Source organism: Pinus tabuliformis, chromosome 7, assembly GCF_031772625.1.
Source record: "Pinus tabuliformis cultivar Carrire ecotype Pingquan chromosome 7, CPIR1, whole genome shotgun sequence".
NCBI lineage: Eukaryota > Viridiplantae > Streptophyta > Pinopsida > Pinales > Pinaceae > Pinus > Pinus tabuliformis.
This window is the reverse complement of record NC_142293.1, coordinates 146,657,910-146,684,922: the sequence shown is the minus strand read 5'-3', so window position 1 is coordinate 146,684,922 and position 27,013 is coordinate 146,657,910. Positions and strand designations below refer to the sequence as shown.

The 27,013-nt window shown below is 36.7% G+C and overlaps 1 pseudogene; it reads left to right on the top strand.

Annotated features, from left to right (window-relative positions):
* The first annotated feature begins 11,651 nt into the window (after positions 1–11,651).
* Positions 11,652–12,107, top strand: LOC149246266 (putative serine/threonine-protein kinase WNK11 pseudogene; annotated as a pseudogene).
* The last annotated feature ends 14,906 nt before the right edge of the window (positions 12,108–27,013 follow it).

Below are 27,013 nucleotides of genomic sequence, written 5' to 3'. Positions count from 1 at the left end.
AGAACACTGATGGGTGGAGGAGAACCAATGGGAGTTGAGAATGACTTGAGCTAAGAAACTCTTTAAAACTCCAAATCCTAGGGGAAGAAAATTAAAACGAAATTAAACTAACAAGGACCTTTGTCATCGGGCTAGAATAGAAAATTATATGCATCAAATTTTTAGTTCTAAGTGATAACAGTGGCTCCACTTGGGATAGTGTGCTCCTGCAGTACACTAAGAACTCGCAGGTCCAGTGCTTTGTCCAATTTATGAAAACGTAAACAGAATTGACAAGCATCCCTTTCTAGCTTTGTGAGCCTTCACCTCGGGCTTGAGCTTCCTGTTCAGCTTGTCATTTATTTGCAACAAAGAAAGACTAATAAAACGGTTATATACAATGTTTGTGAGATACTTGGCAGAAATTCAATCAATTGTAATGCTTTCGGAACCTGCCATTAACAGGTCCTCCAGCATATGGTGTTCCATCAATCTCTTGTAGAATGTAGGTGTTATTCCCATGGAAAGCAGAAATTTGATATGGCCCTTTCCACAAATTTTCAAATTTACCATGTTTACCTTTCTCTTCAATTCTAGCTTCCCATTTCAAGACTTTATCATGAATCTGAAATGTAACTTCTTTGATCTTTTTGTCGAATGCTCTCTTGATCCTGTTCTGGTTTTGTTGATGATTGTCAAACACCTCATTTCTTTTCTCATGCAAAGCTATTAGCTAATTGATCCTTCGTTGTATAGCATTTGGTTCTTCTTCTAATCCTTGAATCAGCTTCATTACTGTTACCCCAAGGGATGTTGGAAATATAGCCTCTGCCCCATATACTAGCTCATATGGTGATGTTCCAATGGACCTCTTTGTGCAAATCCGGTCAGCCCACAAAGCATATTTCAGTTTCAAATTCCAAGCTTTTTTATTTTCTTGCAGCAGCTTCTTAATGATTCTCACAAGACTCTTGTTTGATGACTCAGCCAAACAGTTTCCCTGTGGATAATAAGCAGTAGAATGTCCAAGGGAAATGTGATACTGATGACAAAAATTAATTAACCTTTTGGACTTGAAAGCTTGAGCATTGTCTGTAATGATCTTGATTGGGCAACCAAATCTTGATAATATATTGTTTTCTAAGAAAGAAATAATCACTGAATCATTTGCTTGCCTTGCAGGTATTGCTTCTATCCATTTTGTAAAGTAATCAGTGGCTGTGAGAATCCAGCGATGCTGTCCTGATGAAGGAGGATGGATTTCCCCTATAAAGTCTAATCCCCACTGCTGGAAAGGTGCTTCAACATAAATAGGAACCAAGGGCATTGGCATAAGATTTGTCTTTCCTTCAAACACTTGACATTCATGGCATGTGGCTATCTTTTTATAGATATCTCTAAACATAGTTGGCCAAAAATAGCCAGCTCTCAAGACCTTGTTTGCAGTGGCTTTCCAATAGTGATGTCCTCCACAATCCCCTTTATGAAACTCATCAATTACTTTATCAGCTTCTTCTTCAATGAGGCAGTTTAATAATATTCCTCCTGCATCTTTCCAAAACAAATTTTGGTCATACACAAAATATCTGAGAGATTTCAATTTGGTAAACCGAGCTTTGGATTTTGAAAGATTATCAGGAGCTCTATTATGCTGCAAAACAAATGCTATATCCTTGTACCATTCTGAGATCAAGAATTTTTCATTTATCTGGACCAATTCCTCTTCATTTTCAGAAATTTCTGAGATTTCTGTGCTTAAATTAATATCAATACAGTCCAAATTTGACTGAGTCAACAATTTGGCTAGGCCTTGACCCTTTACCAACTTGGTGGGTTTGATCTCAATGTCATACTCCAACAGTTTTGCTATCCACTTTCCCCTTTTTCCATTTGGATCAGCTTGTGTAAGAATATCTTTTATAACAGCATTTGGCACGTATGCAACAATGTGAGAGTGCAAAACATAAATTCTGAAATCTTTAATTGCTTTCACCAATGCATAGGCTTGCTTCTCTAAGATATTATATTTCAATTCAGCATTGGCCAATGTCTTGCTAAAGAAAGAAATGGGTTGTTCAGTACCTTGACTTCCTTTTTGCAATAAAACTCCAGCAATTGTGTCTTCAGAAGCGAATGTGAAGATAAGGAACTCCTTGGTAAAATCTGGGCTGATGAGTACTGGTGCTTGAGTAAGTGCCTTCTTGATCTCTTCAAATGATTTCTTTGCTTCAGCTGTCCATTTAAAATCTGCTCCTTTCTTTAACATTTTTGTTATGTTCTTGACAACTTCAGCAAAATTAGGAATGAATCTTCTAACAAAGTTCACTTTCCCAAGAAAGGATTGAATCTCCTTCTTACTCCTTGGTAGATCTAACTTTTGAATTGCACTAACTCTATTAGGATCAATCCTAATTCCTTCTTCAGAGATAATATGACCAAGCAGTTTGCCAGAAGTTAGAGCAAAAATACTTTTGGTTGGGTTTAGAGAAATACCAAACCTCCTACACTTCAGTAGGACCCTTTCAAGGTGCTTTAAGTGGTCTTCTTCCTTTTTTGAAAAAATTGTGATATCATCAAGGTAAACCACCACTGATTTGTCCTTTTCTTCAGCAAAAGCAATATCCATTGCTCTCTGGAAAGTGGCTCCTGCGTTCATGAGGCCAAAGGGCATCTTTGCATACATGAATGTTCCCCATGGTGTAGTGAAAGCTGTTTTCTCCTGATCATCTGGGTGAACAAGGATCTGATTGTACCCTGAGAAACCATCAAGCATAGACATTCTTTGTGAACCAACAATGTTTTGCAGAATGAAATCCATTTTGGGGAGGGGGTAATTATCTTTCAATGAAGCCTTGTTTAAGTTCCTGAAGTCTATACAAATTCTGATCTCTCCATTCTTTTTCCTGACTGGTACCAAGTTAGCAAGCCAATTTGAAAATCTGATTGGGACAATAATTTTAGCATCAAAGAGCTTTTTCACTTCTTTTTCAATCAGTGGCATTAGAAGAGGATTAATCCTTCTTAGCTTCTGCTTAAAAGGCTTTTCATTATGCTTAATAGGAATGGTATGCTGTATGATTGAAGAGTCATATTGTTTCAAGTCAGCATAGCTCCATGCAAAAACATCAATGAATCTTTTCATCATCTCAACATATTTAGTCTTCATATCAGCTGAAAGGAATTTGGAAATCTTGACTATTTTAGGCACAACCGAGTCACCTAAATTGCAGTTTTCCACTTCCTCTTCATTAGCTTGTAGTCTTGGTGCTTTGAACACATCATTTTGATCAAATAATTTTTCAAGGGGAATGAGGCCTTTAGGGATTAAGTTGTTTTGTAACTGTAAGACTTCAGAACTTTCCTTTGACTCTATTAACATATTCTACTGATCTATTTGATTGTGCTCAAACTCTTCTTTTAATTCAATGAAGTTCCTTACCTGCTGATCATCCTCAAAAACTTGCCAATTTGTGATATTATCCGGTATGACTGGTCTATGGCGAACCTCCACTTCATAGCTTTCAGAAGAATTCTTAGGAATAATAAAGAGACTGGCTGAAACAGCAAGAGAATCTGCAATAGAGTTTTGATCTCTAGTTTTGATGCTGAAGGAATAGGATTGAAATTTTTCCAACATTTCCAACACTAAATTTCTGTATGCTCTCATCCTTGCATCCTTAGTTTGATATGTACCTTCTACTTGTTTAATTACCAATTCAGAATCTCCATAAACAGCAATGTTTTTAGCTTTCAACTTTATCAAGGTTTCCAAACCTAAAACCAGAGATTCGTACTCAGCCATGTTGTTGGTACAATCAAAGTTTAATTTGTATGAGAGAAACTTACTTTCTTCAGTTGGACTAGTGATCCAAATCCCAGCTCCAGCCCCTTCTTTTCCTGCCGATCCATCAAAGTATAATGACCAGCAGCCCATGATATCTCTTTCATCTCCTTGCTGCCCTTCTTGACATTGATTTTCTGCAGGTTCATCTTGTGATTCTTTTCCAACTGATTCATTGAAAAGGATAGCTGATCCAAGGCCAGTATCACATGAGTAAATAGGAAAATTCTGAGGCTTGTCTTTGCTGCTTACCATATAGGCCATCCTTGTTTCGCGATACAACCTTCTCTGTTCCCCAAACACTGGGATGGTAGCATATGTAAGATCCATCTGCATTGTGCCCTTGATTTTTGCTGCCCATGACCTTGAAAGAAGCATCCCAAACTTTGGTGGAATGTCTGCAACAACAATGTCCATAACAGTTGTTTTTGCTGGAATTTGTGTGAGCCCCACAACAACATCTTTTATCAAACCAATGCAATGGACTCTTTTTGAATCAAAGGAAAATAAATCCTTATATGGCCTAGTTACCTCTAACCCCAGTCTTTCCATGATTACCTTAGGCATGAGATTATGTGATGCCCCCGAATCTAACATAGCATTATGTAGAGTCATATCATGAATGGTAATGCTTATGTAGAAAGGGGGAAACTCTTCATTTTGTTCATCCTCAAGTCTTGGACCCAAACAGATAATAGGATTATCTTCTTGTACATTTAGGATATCAGCCACTCCTGGTTGTGAATTAAGCATTTCAACAATTTTGCTTCTGTATTTGTCTACCTTGAGAATTTCATTAAAAGGGACTGATATTTTAATTTTTGCAATCTCATTCTCAATATTAAAAACAGAAGTAGTCTTGTCAATTTCTTTGGGAGGAGAAGAAATTTGAATATCTTTTTTGTCAAGAGGAGAATCATCTTTACCTTCAACTACCTTTGATTTTTCCTTTTTATCATCAGCTGTCCTTGATGTATTCTTCTTGAGCTGTGCTTTGTTTGCTGTAATAGGAACATCTCTATTCCTAAGATTATACTGCTTTTGCATCTCAAAGATAGCGTGCTGATAGCCCTTTAAAAAATCTGAAGGCTCTTCTCCTGATTTCATCATGCTGGACTCATCATGTTCCTCCTTAGTCAAGAAAATTCCTGACATTTCTTCATCAAAACAATGAATTGATTCCTCAGGGACTTCAGGCTCATCTTCTTCCTCTTCATCTACCAAATTTTGTTGGAAGGGAGGTCTCACTGGAGGATCTGCCTGCTGATTTCTGTTGTCTCTTGGCCTTTGCTGATTCTGAGGTCTTCTGAACTGAGGGTTCCTGAATTGAGGTCCTTGCTGTGCTGGAGGGGCAGAAGCATTCCCAAGAGCTAGTCAGTCCATCAATTTCTCCATGGTTTTCATCATTGTTTCAAACTTGTCTTCTTGAGCAGAAGTAGAAGGTTTCTCTTCTTCCTTTAACTTAGTCTTTGCCATCTTTGATTTCTTAGCAGCAAGCATGTTCACCTCCACTTTAATTGCATCATTTTGCATGTCAGCAAGAGAGGCAGACTCTCTCTCTCTGAGTAAAAGAGAAAAATCTGAATCAAATGATTCAGCATATCTCAACTGTGCCAAAGCTCCAGGAGGTTTCAAATGAGCTGGAATGGAATTGTATATTTTATTAAACCTCTTAGAGAAGTTTTGGACAGTTTCCTCTGGAGCTCTCCTAAGATTGTTGTATTCAGTAAGGGCTTGGACAGGGTTGGTTCTGTTTCCCCATTTCCTTAGAAAGCTATCTTCAAATTCAGCCCAACTATGAATGCTTCCGGCTCTAAGGGCTTTAAACCATTTTCTGACTTCCCCAATGAAAGTTTGAGCAAACAATCTTAGTTTTACATCTTCATCATCCACTTCTTCCCTGTCAACAAAATCATTGAACCTATCCACGTGTTCCTCTGCTGTAATATCTTCATCTCCTCCCCATGTTGGAATTCTGGCAGCATATTCGCTAGGAAGATCATGTAAAACAGCAGGGAGAGCTAGAGGAGCATACCTAGCAGGTATAGCCATAATGAATGGAGGAGCAGTAACAACAGGTATTGTATGACCAGTGGAACCAGAACTAGTATGAGATAGTGTCTGAGGACTATTAGGACTAGCAGAGGCAGAAGATAAAGTATTGGTCCGAAAAGGACTATTTGGACTTTGCAAACCACTGACAAAAGAACTCCAATTTGGGAGAGGTAAACTAGTTTTGGACTTGAGCAAAACCTCAAAAGGATCAAGTTCTTTGAGTTGATTCAAGTCTTCTTCCTCTAATAATAATTCTGAAGTAACAACCTCCCAAAACTCTTCCTTATCCTTTTGTGACACTAAAGATGAAGTATCAATGCCTCTTTTTTGTAAATCTAAAATAATTCCAATAAGCTCTTCTTCGTTTTCAGACCTCAACAATACCTCATGAATTTTATCATCAACAATTTTATCTTCAGGACTTCTAGAAAATTCAGGGAACAGAGATTTTGATACAGATGAAGTACCTGGTATATCAGGAAATCTTTGCCTGCTCCTTGAGATGGTGTTCGGATTATCCACAGGAGTAGGTGGATTTGGGTCAGGATTACTCCTTGTATATCTTCCTCTCGAAGCCACCTTTTTAACTTTAAGATTGTATGGAGTCACCAAGGTAGAATGCAGCCTCGAAAACCCTCTGAGCTCCTGCTACCTTCAGAAGTTCAGCTTCATAATTTCGGGAATGAGTAATGTTCAGGCTCCCGGCAGACGCACCAAAATGTTATCTCTAAATCAGGCCCTGGAAGGCTGCAGACCAGGAAGACTTCAAGTAACTGTTTCAAACCTACTTTAGGCTGAGGCTTAGCCTCCTCAACCTGAGAGGGCTCTCTCTAGATGGGTTAATGATTTTGATTAAGATAAGATGGCTAACTCTTTGTGAAATAACTGTGACAAATATAGATGCTGGAAAAACATTAAACAAGTTTCCATTGGGCCTATGGAGTCAACAACACCTCAATAAACAAGGATCTTGACTTTACATAGAAGTCAGGGCATTCAGCATTTGAATATTCAGAACATAACTCATATGAAACCACAGTTTATAAATGCATACAGGAAATCAGAGCACAATCAGTGAATTCTGAGTGATTATACATCTATACAACTGTAAAAAATTTAGGAAAGGACAAGATCACACATTCTGAACATAGAAATCCTTCATGAATCCTGAGAAGTAAAGCCAAATTATATTACTGAAACTCTGTCTTTACATAAGCCAAATACAATGCTCTGTCATAAAGTTTTCCAACCCTCATTACATTGCTGTTTCAGCTATATATAGAATTCTTATTCTAACTGATCGAGATTCCTCCTCCAGCATGAGGGGAATTCGATAACTACCTCTAATGACACCTATCAACTATTTAACTAACTAATAAATACAATAAAGTGCTGACTGGAGCTTTTTTAGAGTTCTAAATCTACTATGACTCTAACTCCATATTATATGCATGATGGCTTCTCCTCGTTCTTTGACACCTGGTCCTCTTTCAGTTTGGCTGAGATGGCTGAGATGGGTATTTAATGCCCCATGTTGACCTTGGATGTTGAAACTTTTTAACTGCTCAGAAATATTAGGAGGTTACCCTTGCTTCTCGGCTTCAGTTTTTTCCAAAATATTCGAATGCACAGAAACATGTCTTTTAGCCTTTAATTACCCAAAATGTGGAAGACTGCCACGTTTTTTATGCGCTGTAAGCTTTGTCCTTGAACATGTGTGTAGGAAAAAGTTTGTTGCAGGCCAACCGTTTGATATATCTTGAACGGTGATCAAGGGACTTTATAACAAAAATTTAAAATTGAATTTGAATATTCAACTTTTTAAAGCATCCACCTGTCTTGACCTGATTGACTGTTGACAGCTCCAGATGATCTCTTGCATTCCCTTTAGGCGTTTCCTTTTCAAAATTCCCGCTCATAATTCAAACTGTTTGATTTACGTTAAAATCATCACTTTCAGCAGTTTCGTAGCGCGCTACGAAACTGCTGAGTTATTTAAAACAGTTTGCCTTTGACCCGAGATCGTTATCAACCGAATATTTGATTGCCAAAAACTCCCTTCGACTTTCCACATGTTGAACAGGGATTTATATTTCCTCAGAGAAATAAGATTAAGCAAATTTGTCAAAAATTTGAAACAAAACCTTACTTGAAGTGAAAAACTCATTTAGCAGGCAGCCGGCTTAGCTGTGTCTTCAAATCTTCAATTTGTTTCCTCATAGCTCTATTCCCAGCTCTCAGTTGCATATTAATCCTTCTGATATACTTGGCTTCTTTGATTGCTGGTACTGTCCAGGTGTGAAATTGTGAATGGCCATCAACCACTGAATTCAGCTGAGCTTCTACAGCAGCATTCCCTTTCCATAGGGTTTTATAATATTTTGCATGTATGGCTGCATGCTTCCTAGCGGCTTTCCTCAATTTAGCAATTTCATACTTAGCTGATTCCAATTGTCTCTGTATGGCTGCTATATTATCTTCTTGAGATGCAATGGCTGTTTTGCCCGTGTCTTTTTGTATCTCTTCCCCTGTTTCCTCTGTTCTTGGCAGTGTCTCCTGTACTTGCTGGAATCTCCTTGTCATAGGTCTTCTAGGTTTGAAAACGAACTCTTCAGCTGGCACATCAAATCTAAGCCTTTTTGAGGCCTTGGATTTCTTAGTGCTTTCCTGTTCTGACTGCATCAATTCGATTTGAACTGGTAGAGACTGCTCAATTTCAATAGCCTGCAATAAATCATTTAAACTTGCCTTGGACAATGGACTTTCTTCAACTGCTATAGCTTTACCTTTTTCCTTCATTATTTGACTTCTTGTTCTTACCCTTGAGACTGCTTCAGATGTGCTTGTTTCGGGTACATTCTTTTTACCCTGAGCCTTTTCCTTAGTTATTTGCTGAGGTTGATCTTGGATGATGAGAGGCTTCACTGGTTTTCTTAGCTGTGACTTTGGAACCCTTTTGGCTCTTGCCTCTTTTTGGAGCTCAACTATTGTGAAATCTCTGGCCGGTTGAGGAGTGAGGCCAGTCTTGCTTTTGAATCCAGCCATAAAAATAAAAGAATTCCAGTCTCTGTCTATCTTCTGGAGGCCATCTAAAACCAGCAGCTTGATCAAACCATGATGAAACAAAGAGGTTTCACAGTCTTCTTTCCTCAGCTGCACCTTATCACACATCTTACTCAAGCTACGGAACAAATAAAAAGGTAGGTCTATGGAGACTTTCCAAGTGAAATGCAAAAGCAGTTTGAAATGGTAAGAATAAACCTTGTTATACCTTCCTTCACAAGTCAAATATTTCTGTATGCAGGTGAGTAAAAGAGCATAATGTTCCTTGACATAATTCCTGGGCACTGCCTTAGTTAAATCTTCATTTACATATGCATCCTTTAAAAACTCCTTACAAGGATTCATGTCAAATTTGAAATTTTTAAACCATTGCTCTTGTCCTCTTGGGATCTCTGTCACAGCAGATATCACCTCTGGAGAAACCTGCACTTCTAACATGGCTACCTTTGAATTCAAACCAGTGAAGTTTAGTGCAAATTCTTTAGTTACCTGTGCATGCCCTCCTTGTAGCTTTTTGCAAAAGTTCCAGCATCCGGCGTTTTTAAACGCTTTCTTCACCCCTTCATCTCTCAGCGTTATGTCCAGGCCCTCAGGTTCAGTCCTTAGACATTTGCCGGATCTGTGCTCTTTTTTCTCCATGGATTCTTCCAAATCTTCGCACACAAAGACTAACAGCTCCGGTTGAAATTGTGATTCAGCTTCTTTTTAATTCCGCCTCGCTTGATTGTCAGCCTCGCTTGATTATCAGCCTCGCTTGAAATTTAAACTCTTCCATTTAAAATCTTTCAATACATAATCTTGCAGATTTGTCACTCATGCAGAACCTACGGCCATCATTAAGGTTTATGCACGGTAAAATTTCTTGGGAATGATACTTCGTGCATATCAACAGATCTAGTGGTGGTGATAGTGGCAATGAGCATTCAAACGTGATAAGAGAGGTACATGAGCTGACATGAGAGGACATGACTGATGACTCACCTAACGGACTTGACATTTCGGGAAAGATTCGCTGCGGAATGCACGAATCCATGATTTCGCAGCGCTGTTAGTTTTAAATTTTAATAATGCGCTGCGAAACTGCCTAATCATGATGCGCTGCGAAACTGCTTAATCATGATTGTGCTGTGAAACTGCCTAATCATGATTGCGCTGCGAAACTGGCGAATGGGAATTATGTTGGGAAATTACTAAAAGACATGGTGACTCGGATAACACAAGATGTGGCTATAGAACACTGATGGGTGGAGGAGAACCAATGGGAGTTGAGAATGACTTGAGCTAAGAAACTCTTTAAAACTCCAAATCCTAGGGGAAGAAAATTAAAACGAAATTAAACTAACAAGGACCTTTGTCATCGGGCTAGAATAGAAAATTATATGCATCAAATTTTTAGTTCTAAGTGATAACAGAGGGGGTGATAGCATATATTGCATGTTGCAACTACTAAGGATCGCTATATAATCATATGGAGGTTCTCTAAAATTGGTGGTTTTAATTTGAAATTATCTACAATCGGTAACTTTGGAGAGGAATAAGAAGAAATTAGCTTTGTTTGGTATTTGAAGTGGCTTCAACATTTGTTCCATAAGCCTAGCAATAAAATTTCTTAAATAGAATGGGAGCTTTCTTCTTGGGTGAGAAAGGAAAGTCTGCCTTGCCCATGCTTGGCTACAACTCCATATCCCCCAAGAAAAAATGTGGGAGGGATGAGAAAATTATGCACCGTTATGCCCAGAAAGTGCAGAGGGAAGTTCTCGAAATTGTTGTGGGTTTGCTTCATTCTTTAGAGAGAGAAACAATCACATGCAGGAGCTTAGAAAAACTTCCCTCTAGGCCACTTGTCATCCATCTATGTGGTTGGATTATACGTTAGACGATTGCAGAGTGTTCCGCCATTCGATTAGACTAATGTATTTGGATGAAGCAAGCATTTGGAGCCAAATTACTGAATCTAATCAAATAATTTAAGGCTGAACAGTGATGTCCTAACCAAACACCCACTAGGGCACAAACAATGGGTTTATTTTGAATCCTCTTAAGGACATTTGGAAGGTAGATTTGTGAGAATGCTTGGCACATTTTTAAGGTTAAAGTCTTGGCATAATTCTGAGGGTAAGTCCAAAGAGTTGTTGCAAACAACTACAAAGATTTGAACTTACAAATCTGAGTCAGCTTCTGTGAGTTGGCAATGTCTACGCTTTCAACTATCCATTGTAACGAGTGAATTTTGTATGCACAATTTAAGTTTATCCAAGACAAACAGTCCAACACCAATCTGCATCCTTTCTTGAGGCTATCATGGAAGATTTGTTCTACAAAACTACATCATACTTACATAATATGCACCTATTTTGATCATGATGTGAATTTATATTTTGTTTAATAAGAACTTCTTTAGAGAACCTAAATTATGTTGGTTATCTAACATATTAATCCAACATGTTTGCTAAGTTTTGCAGTAACAACTGTACAACATCTATTGTTGATTACCATAGAAGCTGCCCAAATTGTTGTTATGATCTCTGTCTCATTTGTTGTCATAAGCTCCGAGAAGGCCATCAACCTGGTGTTGATGAAGCAGAGTTTGCTCAACATAAATCTCAGGAAAGATCTAATGCTCTTGTTCGAGACAATCTTTGTGCTTTAGCAAGGAGAATTCTACACCTCGGGGACCCTGAGGCAATACCACCAAAAGCACAGGCATGTCTCCATGAAGGCAGTGAAGAATTGGGCGAATCATATATTGGAAGGATTGCATTATATTCATAATCATAACACTCGCATAATTCATAGAGATCTAAATTGCAGCAATATATTCGTGAATGGAAATGGAGGTGTTCTGAAGATCGGGGACTTGGGTTTTGCCACTATCTTGACAAATGATCATGTTCCGCACACTATCAATTGTACACTTGAATTCATGGCTCCAGAATTATATGAAGAGGTTTATGATGAACATGTAGATGTTTATTCCTTTGGCATGAGCTTACTGGAGATGGTTACTCTGGAGATTCCTTACAGCGAGTGTCATCATGTTTCTCACATTTATAAGAAGGTGAGTTTTGGTATAAAGCCTGCATCATTGCAAATGGTTACCAATTTAGAGACGAGGCAATGTATTGAAAACTGCCTGGCACCAACGTTGGTGAGGCCTTCTACTATATAGATTCTTATGGACCCTTTTTTTAGAGGACTCCAAGTGAGCAGCTAGTACATATACATGCTATAGGCTATACTCTCTATTGCAATGAACTTGTATACGGATATTTTGTGTTTTGGGGTGTTTTAGAACCTACTTGGGTGTTTGATTGAGAGGTATAGGACATTTTTTTCAGCCTATATGTTTATTTTCAATGTCACTAGTTATTTTGAGAATTGAGACAGGGGTTTTTGTCAAGATTTGTAGAAAATGTTGTTAAATATGATGATGAAAAAGCTAGGAGTAACAGATATTTTGTGTATGATGGGGTTTTGAGTAATTTTTTGTATTTCTCTTAATTCTGGAAATATGATAGATGCAGATGAACATTATTTTTTTGCACTGGTTCATTTCGTGATTTTGTTGGAAATCTGTTAATATATACATAATGATGGCATACTATATTTTTTTTACAACATGGACACTAAAAAAGTTGAAAATTCATTAAATTTAAGAAAAACAAAAGAGAATCTTGCAGATTACAAGTTATAATTCTAATTATGGATAACATTTACAGTGAGGGGGTGATAGTATATATTGCATGTTACAACTGCTAAGCATCGCTATATAATCATATGGAGGTTCTCTAAAATTGGTGCTTTTAATTTGAAATTATCTACAATCGGTAACTTTCGAGAGGAATAAGAAGAAATTAGCTTTGTTTGGTATTTGAAGTGGCTTCAACAATTTGTTCCATAAACATAACAATAAAATTTCTTAAATAGAATGGGAGCTTTCTTCTCGGGTGAGAAAGGGAAGTCTTCCTTGCCCTTGCTTGGATACAACTCCATATCCCCCAAGAAAAAATGTGGGAGGGACGAGCGAATTATGCACCGTTATGCCCAGAAAGTGCAGAGGGGAGTTCTCGAAATTGTTGTGGGTTTGCTTCATTCTTTAGAGAGAGCAACAGTCACATGAAGGAGATTAGAAAAACTCCCCTCTAGGCCACTTTTCATCTATCTATGTGGTTGGATTATACATTAGACGATTGTATACTATTCAATCATTCGATCAGGCTAAGGTAGTTGGGTGAAGCAAGCATTTGGAGCCTAATTCCTGAAGCTAATCATAGAATTTAAGGTTGAATAATGACGTCCTAACCAAACACCGACTAGGGCACAAACGATAGGTTTATTCTGAATCCTCTCAAGGACATTTGAAAGGTAGATTTTTGAGAATGCTTGGCACATTTTTAAGGTTAAATTCTTGGCATAATTCTGAGGGTAAGTCCGGAGAGTTGTTTGGAACAACTACAAAGATTTAAACTTACAAATCTGAGTCAGCTTCTATGAGTTGGCAATGTCTACGCTTTCAACTATCCCTTGAAATGAGTGAATTACGTATGCATAGTTTAAGTTTATCCAAGACAAATAGTCCAACACCAATCTGCATCCTTTCTTGAGGCTACTCTGAAAGATTTGTTCTACAAAACTACATCATACTACATAATATGCACCTATTTTGATCATGATGTGAATTTATATTTTTTTTAATAAGAACTTCTTCAGCGAACCTGAATTATGCTGGTTATCCAACATATTAATCCAACATGTTTGATAAGTTTTGCAGTAACAATTGTACGTCATTTGTTGTTGATTACCATAGAAGCTGCCCAAATTGTTGTTATGATCTTTGTCTTAGTTGTTGTCGTAATCTCGGAGAAGGCCATCAACCTAATGTTGATGAAGCAGACTCTGCTCAACATAAATCTCAAGAAAGAGCTAATTCTCTTGTTCGAGACAATCTGCATGCTTTAGCAAGGAGATCTGGCATTCTCGATCAGAACTATTGCTTGATTGACAGCCGCATGAACCTTGTGTTGTACAACATTTGTATTGACTGTGAAGGATTTAAGGAGAAATAATGTTGTTTTTGTTGAGCCTAACAAGGATTATCAAATATTGTTTATTGGTCCCTGTGGTATACATTCTTTGGATCTTGTTTGTTCCCTTAATTGTAAGTGCATAAAAATATTAGATTCATAGTACAGGGTACCATTAATCATGTGAGCCATTAATCATTAAGTGCAAAGTGTGGATTATCAGGCATGTATTCTAGCTGAAAAAATTAATAGAAGTAGGAAGTCCAATTGGCCAATTTGCTTTGCCAACTGTACAAATTTCAAAATCACATGTATTACTTTGTTTAGGTTCCAAAGACTTTTTAGGGAAAATTAATAAGCATTGAGTCAGTCATTAAATTTAGGTGATTTGCAGAAGCACAAATGAAGCTTCTATCAAATGGCTTAAAGGAAGCAATATTAATTCAATAATTAATAATAAAAAATATAGTCTTAGGCACCCTAAATCAATTTTAGTTTATACAGCTTTAGAATTTCATTTATGCTACATCTCTGCATCTTATTTAGATTTTCCCATTCCCATGTCGTGATTGTTCTTCAATTTATGCCTTACGACGTTTCCTTTGCAACATCTGGTGCAAATGCTAGTTTATTTATTTTTAAATGATTTATGAAATGGGATTTATGAATTTCTTAAGTGTTGCCCGGTTTTGAGAATGAATATCTAATTTCATATTTATCGAAGTTTTTCTTTTACACAAATGGGTAGAAAATCTAACGGGAAAACAATGCCAAGAATATAAAGACAAGACTATAAAGGAGATGCTAAGCACATTGAAAACGAACCTTATTTTGGTTATTGAGATTTTAACATTGGATTTTTTATCTACTAGGCTTTTTACTGAAGGCGAACTTTTCCTTTCAAATAATTTTGTGAATCAGTTTGTTTGATTTTCAATATTTTCTTCTTATATTTCTTTTTAGTAGGTTTTTCTATGTAAGCTCAACAAATGTAGTAATCTAGGTTTGATTATGTTTTCTCTATTATTCTAAAAAATTTCATGGCATTTCAGGTGTAGGGAAATAAAATCCCCTGCATATCCAATTTAATGACAATTTATCTGATAGTCTCAAATATTGTTAAACTTGTCACATCAAAATTTTATTATTAAGTTTTCCCACAAAGTACTATTTAGGTGTCATCTTGCATTTGTGAATTTATGCAGTGATGTATCAATCGATTCTCATGCATATGATGCTTTACAATCTCATTTTTTATTAACACAACAATCTTCTAAAGTTCTTTGATATTCTATCCATTTTTATTTTTTTCTTTCATCTTGGAAACTCATAGTTGATTTTGGATTCACATTATTTTAGAAGGAAGACAAAATATTTGTTTAAAGCAGACCCAATGGATAAAGGTTCGCCACATTCATATTTATTTATGTCTATTCTTCATGTGTTTAATAAAAGAAACTTGCTATTTAAAAGCCTTGTTGAAATATTTGTTGGGGTTTTCAATTTAGCACTCACTCATTGCATTCATTTGAAGACATATGGAATAATCTTCTACATATTGGAAGAGGAGTCCCATCTCTATAAAAATAAGGAGAGTATTTATTGTTCCCCACAAGATTCTCAATGTAGTTCTTTTTCCCTTAACAAGAAAAAACATCAATTTTTTTTGGCAACTTTAATGGGGAAATATTCATTTTCAAAAAATTGATACCTTTCTTTTAAAGATCAAATATTATTGAAACAATAGAAACTTTCTGTTCAAATTCTAACACTTGATGATGAAGCAAGTTCTTCTCTAAGATAGGCTACAAGATGTTGTATTTAGAGTTTTGGGTACAAGTTAGTTATTACAATTCAAGACTTTCAAACGTGATTGGAACAAGAGGATTCTTTGGCTATGTACGTGGATCCATTGGAAGTTTACTTGAGAGTAACACTTCTCTTGAAGTAACTTGTTTTCTCACATATATAATTTTGTTCTTTCAATAAATTTTTCCTAAGAAGAATTCGTTGGATCGAGAAGGCGACTAGTTAGATTTTGGTGTTCTTAGCAACCCACAGGGGGCTCACTATCCTGCAATTGGATTCAAATGTTGATGTATTACATGTTAGCCTCACTCTCATGTGATGAAAACAATTATAAGTCCAAAACAGTGAAATTAATTAAAATCAAGAAAGTTGGATTTAATCCTACCTTTGTAGATTGAATTTGTTCCTCGTGGTTAGGAGTCAGTTTAGGCTTAATTGGTTGAGAGATTATCTCCAACTAGTTAGGCTCCTAGATTAGTGTTTGGTTGAGAGATTTGCTCAACCATAATGTCCAAAATAGACGTACTATCTTGAGACAAACTTCCTTATGTATTTATTTGTACTATTATTATTATTTGTACGTTGCATTGCATTATGAGAGGAATACAGTAAAGCTTATCCCTTTTCCGCCACTTCCATGTCTCTAGTATTTTTTCATGTTTGTTAATTTTATTTAATATTCTACATGTGGTATAGCGGTAACCTGTTGGAGAAATCGATTGTGCATTCAAACACCATGTATTCTTTTTATGCGGTTTCTTTGTAGTTTTATGAGCAAATATTGAAGTTGAATATGGTTGCATAGTTAGTTTTGGATTTGCAAATTTCTGGTTCGTCGCTGACTGGAAGAAACCTCAACATGCTTGAGGGACTGAGAAAGATGGCTAACCCACGAGCAGAAGGAGCGGATGGTGGCATGAATTATAGTTTTATTCCACTTCAATGGTTGACTATCGTAGTTTGATCAAATTTCTAAGGTCTTTTGAGGAGCACTGCGTCGTTCAGCTCTTTGTCGTTGCAAACCTGTCCATCTGACCGAATCTTATTGGGAGCAGCGTCAAATAAAAAGTGGATTAAAGATCTAGCAATGGAGCAAAGATTCTGCGTTGCACTCAGTTAAATTTTGGTTTTATTAACGTTGATCAGGGATACCATAGCAAAAGGTTGCTTCAGCGGATGATGATAATTCTCTGGGGTTGAGAATGACATTAGCGCAGTGAATTCGTGAAGATCGAACCTCCTTAGGTCATCATATGGTTCTGTAAATTGTGATGGTCTTGATTTATGTTGTGAAGCCATCGTCTTGATGGTCTTGGCTACTTGGTATTGTTGTCGCAGAATCGCAAGGCGCTCGACACTATTCTTGGTTGGATCCCCATGTCTTTTTGTTCCAGACTTTGCCCTGATCCAGAGGTTATCAAATATATTTAAATGATTAAAAAAGAAGAATATAGTGAGTTCCATTCACAACGTTATCAGGCGGCATTTTCGTAATGGAGAACGAAGGTAAAAACAAAATATTGCAATGGTAATCTCGTTCCGTTTTTCCATGTCAACTTGCTTAGATGATTGCCATCAATTGCAATGAAACTGCTATCGCTCTGCCTTTTAATTAAGGTGCATATTTCTATTTCTAAAAGAAATTTGAAACGACTCAGTGGGATTCGAAATTTTGTGTTCTCTGCAACTTTCTCTTACTGCCTTCAGTGATGGTCTATTTCTGTGGTTTGGTCCTTTCTAAAATACGCATTTTGTTCCGCCGAGAAGATTTTGTGTCCATTTAGGCTTTCAGAGGAGTTTTTAAAGTGCAAAATATCTTGTAGTTTTACTTTGAGATAGTTTAACTTAAGTTTAAAGTCAAGTCAAAGTTAAAATTGTAATTGAGAAGTCATAATGTCAAGTGAGCAAAGTGATGGATGATGTGAAAGTTAAGTGGAGCAGGATTGAAGTTAACGTTGAAGATAGAGCTTTGTATTATCATTGTTTAAATATTGTCAACAATGAAATTATAAGGGTGAAGTTGATTGTTTATGTACTCAATATTTAATAAAGACATATTTTTTGCGGTGTTGATGTGTCGTAGATCTATCTCAAATTGAATAGGGGATCTCAGGTACACCATGAGTATGCTTGTGATGGCTCATGCATTTTTGGATTCTTGAGCTTTGTATTATCATTGTTTAAATATTGTCAACAATGAAGTTACAAGGGTGAAGTTTATTGTTTATGTACTCAATATTTAATAAAGACATATTTTTTGCGGTGTTGATGTGTCGTAGATCTATCTGAAACTGAATAAGGGATCTCAGGTACACCATGAGTATGCTTGTGATGGCTCATGCATTTTTGGATCCTTGATGTTGCTTATTTTTTGTGTCTAGTTTTGACACTACAATTATCTTATCTAACACACACAAGAAGTCTAAAGCAAGTGAATGAAACAAGCACATTAATCAGAGCACCTGAAATCAAGACGCTACAACGAACATTCAATCAAGCACAAACAATCACATGCATTTGCGCAACTACAACATATAATCAAAGTTGGCAACATCAGCATTCTACATCAACAAGCAATTCAACATCATTCACTCAAGGCAAATCGAGTTAATGCAACTAGAAACTCATGCATTTCAAAAGATTACATCAACATTCAATGACAATTGGTCACTATGTAACTTGAAAAATCATAATTTGTAAGTTAACTTGTAAACAAATTCAAGTAAAATTGAGTTGAATTGTAAGAGTGCATTCTCGATCGAAACCGACACCCAAATTGTGAATTTATAGGAGGTAAAGTGAGTGAATTCTCCTCAACTAAGTCAATTAAGTGAGTCAATTCTCTTCAAGTGAGTCAATATCATTTGAACTTGTCATTGTAAACATTGGGTGCATTTTCGGTGGTATCCAACACCCTCATCCTAGTACAAAATTCAAGCGAGCGTGAGTTCAACCATTCCATTGATAAACTAAATCAGGCACACAAGTTCAAGAATTCAAGTGAGCGAGATCTTCAAATCTCACAAGTGTTACAAGCAAGCATCAAGAAAAATCAAGCAAGAAAGCGAGCCAGTACAAGCGAGCGTGTCAAAAATCATAATGGGTAAAGGAGGAAAACATCTTCAAAGTGCAGAACTGGAGATTAAAGATTTGCAAGATTGCAATCATGAGTTATAGAACAAAGTTGAAATACTGGAATTGAAGTTGAAGCAAAATCAAACCTTAATCAATCAAATGACCAATACATTAGAAGCTGCGAAAGACTTTAAAATTGAGCTCAAAGTGAAAGAAAAACTCATTCATGCACTTCAAATTAAGTTAAGTGAAAAGCAAGATTTACTAGATGCACAATGTGCAAAGAATACAAATGCAAGTTGTGACATAGAAGATCTCATCACAACAACAAATGAAAGTTGTGATACAAGTGATATTATTCAATATATTAATGAAGGTTGCAACACAGATGAAATAATCAAACAGGTTGATGTCAATTGCGACACAAGTGATCTTATCCAACCAGTTGTACTACTTAATGATGCAACAACCAAAGACCAAATTGATTAGTTTGATGCAACACGTCAAACAGATGAACTGTTAATGCTTGATGCCCAGTGTGACACAAAAGGTTTAATAAGTCAAGGACAAGATGTTAGTAGCAGAAGCAAGTATGAAGAAAAACAACGGGATAGCCTTTCCAAGAAGGTGATCAGACCTTGGGAAGAAATGTCCTTCAAAAAAGATCAAAGATCAACACGGCCTAGGATACAACAAAGAAAACACTTTGTTTGTTCCAGATTTCTCAAAGCCAGTTCAGTTTGTAAGTGCTAGTTTTCTAGATAGTGATCAAAGTATGGTTAGTGTAACCAGTGTAAGCGAAATGGTTATATGGAGACCAAATGCTTTGACCTCCATCCTTGTCACCATTTTGGAAAGAAAAATCATTCATCTGAAGGATGCTACAAGCGAAATCAACCACCCATAGTGAAGATCAATTACGCATGGATTGATTCTTGGAAGTGGTCATCTACAGTCAAACAGTTGTCTATGTGTTACCGAAGGATTCAGTCTCACATGAAGACCAATCCTACAACAGTCAAATGAAGATGGTAGTCTCATGCACCTGAAAGTGGGAGTACAATAGTGAAACTCTCCTACACCTGAAGGGGGGGAGTTCAGAGTTCAAAAATCAAATGCAGATGATTGTCTCTCCATTTAACTGACAAAGGGGGGAAATTAAGGGTGGTTGTCAGACTGAAAGTCTTGACAACATCATCAAAAGCAGCCAGTGGGCATCTTCAAATCATTCAGTGGGCATCATCAACAAATCAGCCAGTGAACATTGTCAAATTAGCCAGTGGGTGTTCTCAATATTTTGTCAGTGGACAAAGGATGCTAATTGCAAGCAAAGGACAGATGGATCATTTTGCAGCTTGGCACATGATGGAGTTGTCAAGCAAAATTTCATAGATGACTCAAACTTGCAACTAACTCATGTTCTCTCCATATTTAAGTTTTTCTCGGCATCCAGCGTTGGCGGTTTTTCAGGCAGTGTTTTTTGAGGATCAACAGTTTCAGCATGAGAACTTGGAAGATGGTTCCTGGTTCTTATTTTGGACTTATCATTGGGGGGGGGGGGAATGTTAGCCTTACTCTCATGTGATGAAAACAATTATAAGTCCAAAACAATTAAATTAATTAAAATCAAGAAAGTTGGATTTAATCCTACCTTTCTAGATTGAGTTTGTTCCTCATGGTTAGGAGTCAATTTAGGCTTAATTGGTTGAGAGATTCTCTCCAACTAGTTAGGCTCCTAGATTAGTGTTTGGTTGAGAGATTTGTTCAACCATAGTGTCCAAGATAGACGTAATATCTTGAGACAAACTTCCTCATGTATTGATTTGTACTATTATTATTATTTGTACATTGCATTGCATTATGCGAGGAATACAATAAGACTACAATAAGACTGAGGCCTTTTCCGCCATTTCTGTCTCTAGTATTTTTTTCATGTGTGTTAATTTTGTTTAATATTCTACATTACGTCATATATTAAAGGATAGCTCATGTCAGCTTCATCCAACATTTTATGAAATCAAAAAACATATGTCATATGCCAAATTTCTCACTATTTTCCCCACATATCTCCATTATTACCTTTCTTATCATTATTTGTACTATTCACATGATTTATCCTTTTCCATTTTCCCAACTAAGAATTATTTTCATGAGGAGTTACTTTAACTCATTTTCTCCTTTTTACTTAATCATTTGTGTGAATATTTCTCACAAAATCATTTTCCTTCTATACTACTTAGTCAATTCTACCCTTATTTATTTTTACTTCTTCTCAGCTTACTCATTTTCCTTCTGTACAACTTAGTCAATTCTACCCTTATTTACTTTTACTTCTTCTCAGCTTACTTTTCAAATTACCACATTGCACCTTCGTATTATTAATAATTCTCATATCATTTTGTAATATTAATACTTCTCATATCTTTTTGTAATATTAATATTTCTCATATCATTTTTATCCTAAGTTCTTTTGGCATATCTTCTTATGACATGTGGCAACTAGTTGGACATACCATAGGGCAACACTCGAAAGGTATTGATTGGTCACATATTATTGGGCAATGACTCAGCATGATGATTCAGCGATGAGAGGGCAACATGACTAAACAATGAGAGGGCAATGAAAAACTACACTATGTGTACACTACACAAGGTTCCATGGCTCTTTCTACTTCATATACAAATAATATAAAGAGTTTCATGGCTCTTTCTACTTCATATACATATAATATAAAGAGATTATTTTTAATAAATCATTGTAAATGCCCTCCTCTAATGCATGTGGAATGAGTAGGGTGGATTTATAAATCAATTGGCCAAGATTCATGTAGCTTAGATCAACAATTACTGAGCCACTTCATGCAGATCAATATTTATTGAGCCACCATCTTTCAGAGGCTATAACTTGAGCTCTCAATATCAAAATTGAGAAAATGAGAACTCATTGGAAAGATAGAAGAATGAGGAACACGTTGGGAGTGGTTTCCATGCATAAAATTACAACTGTCATGCCCAAAAAATTAAAACATAGTCATGATGTGTTTTTTTTAAAATGATTTATTAAAAGGATTTTTGAACTTTTGAAGTGCCCCAGTTTGGAGGATGAATATCTAATTTCACATTTACTGAAGGAATTTCACTTTTTTACACAAATTGGCAAAACCCTAACTATAAAGTAGTTCTAAGAATAAAAATAAAAGAGATGCCAAGAACATCGAAACTGACTCTTATTTTGGCTCATGGGCTTTTAAAATTGGAGTTTTCATCCACTAGGGTTTTTGTTCAAGGTGATTTTTTTATTTCAAAGAATTTTGTGAATAACTCTGCTTGAATTTTTCTTTCATTTTTTCTTCTCATGTTTCTTTCTAGTGGGTTTTTTTTCTTTCATTTTTTCTTCCCATGTTTCTTTCTAGTGGGCTTTTCTATATATGCTTAACAACTATATTAATCGAAGTTTGATAATTTCTTTTCTATTCTTCTAAAAACTTTCATGACATTTCAAGCTAAGGGAAATAAAATCCCTAGCTTGTAAAAGGAAAATGCAGTTTAATTACGTTTTATCTAATAGTCTTAGCCATTGTTAAACTTGTCACATCAAGATTTTATTGTTAATTTTTCCCACAAAGAATTATCCAAGTGTTAACTTGAATTTATGTGGCGATGTATCTACAGATTCTCATGCACATCATCATTTGATATTAATGCAACAATTTTCTTTCATCTTGCAAACTCATAATTGATTCTAGATTCACATTATTTTAAAAGGAAAATTATTTGTTGAAACCTAATAGATAAATGTTCTCCACTTTCATATTTATTTAAATCTATTATTTATATGTTTAATAGGAAAATTTGCTATAAGAATAGTCTAACGAGAGCCCACAATTTTGCCTAGAAAAATAATGGAAATTCCAACAAAATTTGACAAAATCCAGCAGAAATTTTTTAAAATACGGGTTACAACTGTCAAACTTCAAGATTTTGGGTGCCTCGGGGGTTCTTGATGGTGTTGAATCCATTTCCACCATCAAAAAAACAATTCAAACACTCTAATAGTTTGATTTTTTGAAGAAAAAAATCACCAAATTTTGGCATGAAATTTGTTGTCTGTGCGAAATTTTGGCCTTGATAGGCAACACCATCCACTATATGAACGCCTTGTTGGAATATTTGTTGGGGATTGTTGGGATATTTGTTGGGGATTGCCATTTAGCAGTCACCCAATGCATTCATCACAAGACATATAGAAGAATTTTCCAAATATTGAAAGAAGAGTACCACCTCTATAAAAATGAGGAGAGTATTTCTTATTTCTCCTAATACTCTCTCAATCTTAGTAATTTTTCCTTAACTAAAAAGACATCAACACTGGAAAATTAATGAGTTATAAACCTTTCTATCTAATTTTTTAATCCTATCCATTTAAATCATGGTGTTGCACAATTATTTTGTTTTAACACTCAAAAATGTCTTTAGGGAATATGCATAATCTTAACTTAACTAGAATTGAGTTGTGCACACCATGTAGTACATATTCAGTGATATAATATGGGTGATGTGAAAGCCCTATAATATATGCCCATTAAAGATAACAAGTGATCTAAAGTAAAAATCATATTCTTATTACAATTTCAAATGACAATTTTATTTTTTAACAAAATGTTGACAATTTCTTAAAATTATTGATTTGAGGCTTCTACAATTGTGGTGTTATCTTCCAGAGTCATTGCATTCATATTTTCCGGTAAGAGGCCAGATGTTGGTCACTTCAGGATTTTTGAGTCATCAGTGTATTGCCATGTAACCAAAGATGCATCGAAGAAGCTTGCGCCGACAGCAAAGTTGGGGATATTTGTGGGGTACACTGATACACCTCACAACTATCGGGTGTACTTGCCAACCAGCAGGATGACAGTGGTTCGCAGAGATGTCAAATTCGATGAGGAGAAGGCCATGCGAGTTTCCCTTCAGAGGGAGCTTGAGCTACATGCGGATGAGGAGCTTTTAGCTCCTAAGATTGAGGAGCCTCAGATTGATGTGGAGCAGCCACATGCAGAGGATCCATGAGTGGAGACATCCACTTAGGCAGAGTCTTCCAAAGAGGGAAGAAAGTGCACCAGAGAGATTGACAAATTGTTGGATGATGCACAGGAGAATGTGGAAGCACCCGCTTCTCAGCGCAAGCAGAGGAGGTCACCTAATAGGTACACTAGATACATGGCTCTTATGGGTGAATGTGTTGTGACAGAGCCATCTTCCTTTAAGGAAGCAATGCAACAGCCAATTTGGGTTGATGTCATGGTGGAGGAGTATGACTCCATAGTTTGTAACAATGTTTGGGATGTGATCCCAAGACCAGAAGACAAGTCAGTGGTGAGCTCCTGTTGGCTTTACAAGGTAAATCAAGCTACAGATGGTAGTGTGGAGAAACATAAGGCTAGATTTGTGGCTCGTGGCTCTTCACAGGTAGAGGGGATTAACTATGATGAAACCTTTGCTCCTGTTGTACGGTACTCGTCGATCAGACCTATATTAGCGCTATCAGCACGGATGGGTTGGAAGATACATCAGATGGATTTGAAGACAACCTTCCTTTATGGCATGATTGAGGAATAGGTGTACATAGAGCAGCCTAAAGGTTTTGAGACCTTTGATCGTGAGTCACATGTGTGTCGACTTAAGAGAGCGTTGTATGGGCTAAAGCAAGCACCTCGTGCTTGGTACACCAGGATAGATAGCTACTTCACCAGGTTGCGCTTCACGAAGAGTGAAGCGGATGCGAACCTATACCAGATAGTCGTGAAAGGTAAATTGTTGATCATTGTACTTTATGTTAATGATCTCATACTGACAAGTGATAATCAACTAATCAAATCTTGCAAGGAGGACCTTGCAAGAGAGTTTGAGATGAAGGACATGGGGCTCATGCATTCCTTTCTTAGCATGGAAGTATGGAAGAGAGGCGGGGAGTTGTTTTTGTCTCAGGGAAAGTATGCCAACGAGATACTCAGGAGATTCCACATGGAGAGAAGCGAACCCATGGAGACTCCTCTAACAGGTAACTGGAGGAAGGAGGATGCTACTTCTGGGGAAGTAGTGGAAGCTATTGTTTACATGTAGTTTGTGGGTTCACTCATGTACTTGGTGAACACATGACCGGATATGTGCTATGCAGTTAACCAGCTTAGTCAAGCGATGGTTAGGCCTACCAAGTTGTATTGGAAGGCAGCAAAGCATGTGTTGAGATACCTCAGGGGAACTTCTCAGTATGGATTATGGTACAAACAAACAGAGGGAGTGAAGCTTCAAGGCTTCACCGATGCAAATTGGGCAGGGAGTCCATCCGATCGAAAGAGAACATCAGGAGGGATCTTCAGTATTGGGTCAACGACAGTTTCTTGGTACAACAAGAAACACAGATCGATTGCACTCAGTTCGGCAGAGGCAGAGTACATGGCGCAAGTCAGACAACAAGTGAGGCCATCTGGATGAGGAAGATCCTGTTTGGTTTGTTTGTTCAGTAGATGGATCCAACTGTGATTTACTGCGATAATCAAAGTTGTATCGAACTCTCTGAAAATCTAGTTTTTCATGATCAATTCAAGCATATTGATATCCGATATCATTATCTTACAGATTGTGTATTGAGGCGGATTATGTTGTGAGAGTACATTCCCACAGATGAGCAAGATGTTGACATTTTGACAAAGGCATTGTCAAGATGTAAATTCAAGTTTCATGGAGACAGGATCGGGGTAGCTGATAATCCCTTTCTTGTTGAGAAGGAGTGTTGAGAAATGGCAATAAAAATTCCAGTTCAATTTGTCCTTGAATTTAAACTGTGAATTAAAATCGAATTCTATTTTCATAGCAACTTGTAAATAGTTAATTAAGTTTAATTAACTTAATTAGCTTAGGAATTTCAAGTTGGAAGTCTTTCTGAAGTCATGTATATGTTCTCCCTAAGTTTTAGCGGTCCAGGATGAGTTTAATTGTGAGTTGTAATTAGATAACTTAGTTTACTGAGTTATTTTCAATTAAATTAATTCCAAACTGTTTGTGGAACTAATAGAAAGTTAACAATAGTTAGTGCACTAGTGCATCCAGAAGTGTCACTCTAGTTAACTGAAAATTCTCTCATCAAAAACTCATGCATGTCGATTTTGAGAAAAACCCAGTTGAGACTAGAGTGCAAGGAATCAGAAGCTTGAAAGCTAGGAATTTGGCTACGTATTGGCCAAAGGAAGTCATGAGGCAAAGGATAGGAAATACTTTTGTAAGTTGAGCTCAAGATTGAGCAGAGCATATTGTATTCATCCAAATTCTTTGACCAAGGGCACAAGGAAATAGGGGTTTGGAGAGCTACAGAATTGGCTAAGTGTTGGCCAAGAGCTTACTTGTGAGCTGAGAGAGTTGAGCATACTTGTGTGGAATTGTTCTAGTGAAAACAAGCTTTGTATCTTCACTCATATTTATGATATATGCAATACTGATAGCAGAGTTTTGAGCAGTGGTTTTCCCTAAATACATCTTGTGTTATGTGTCATTGATTTATCTTCTTCTTGTTCATATTGTTTTCATTGATCTATTGGCTTCCATTGGTTGAAAGTAGAAGTAGATTATTGTCTTGTGCTTTAGTACATTGCATGAGTTTGTGAATCTACAGGATTTTATACAAACCAATTAATAGATCTATTAATCCCTTGGTCAAACCCCTACCTAGCCAACCTTCACGACTTACTTCACTAGCACATTACAATGGAGTATCATCAAGCCTTTTAAAGGTTTCATTACATGTAACCCACAAGCACAAAACCACAGGATACCAAAAACATGTCCCCGAAACCACCACTATTGAGCTAACGAGTTTTAATCTTTCATCAAGTCAAGTTTAACCTAACTTTCCTCCCCTTTAAACTTGACTTGGAGTTTCTTTGACCAAATCCAGCCAAACCAACGAAGTGAGCCTTTCACTCAACTTAGGCACACTACAATGGAGATCCCCAAGCCTTTTAAAGGCTTCGTCACATGTAATCCATGGGTTCTAATAGCAAAGGCCACCAAAAATATGTGCTTGAAACCATGACTGTGGACCTAACAACTTTGACTCTTTCATTGAGTCAAGTTTACCTTTAACATTCCCCCCTTTAAACTTGTCTAGGGAAAT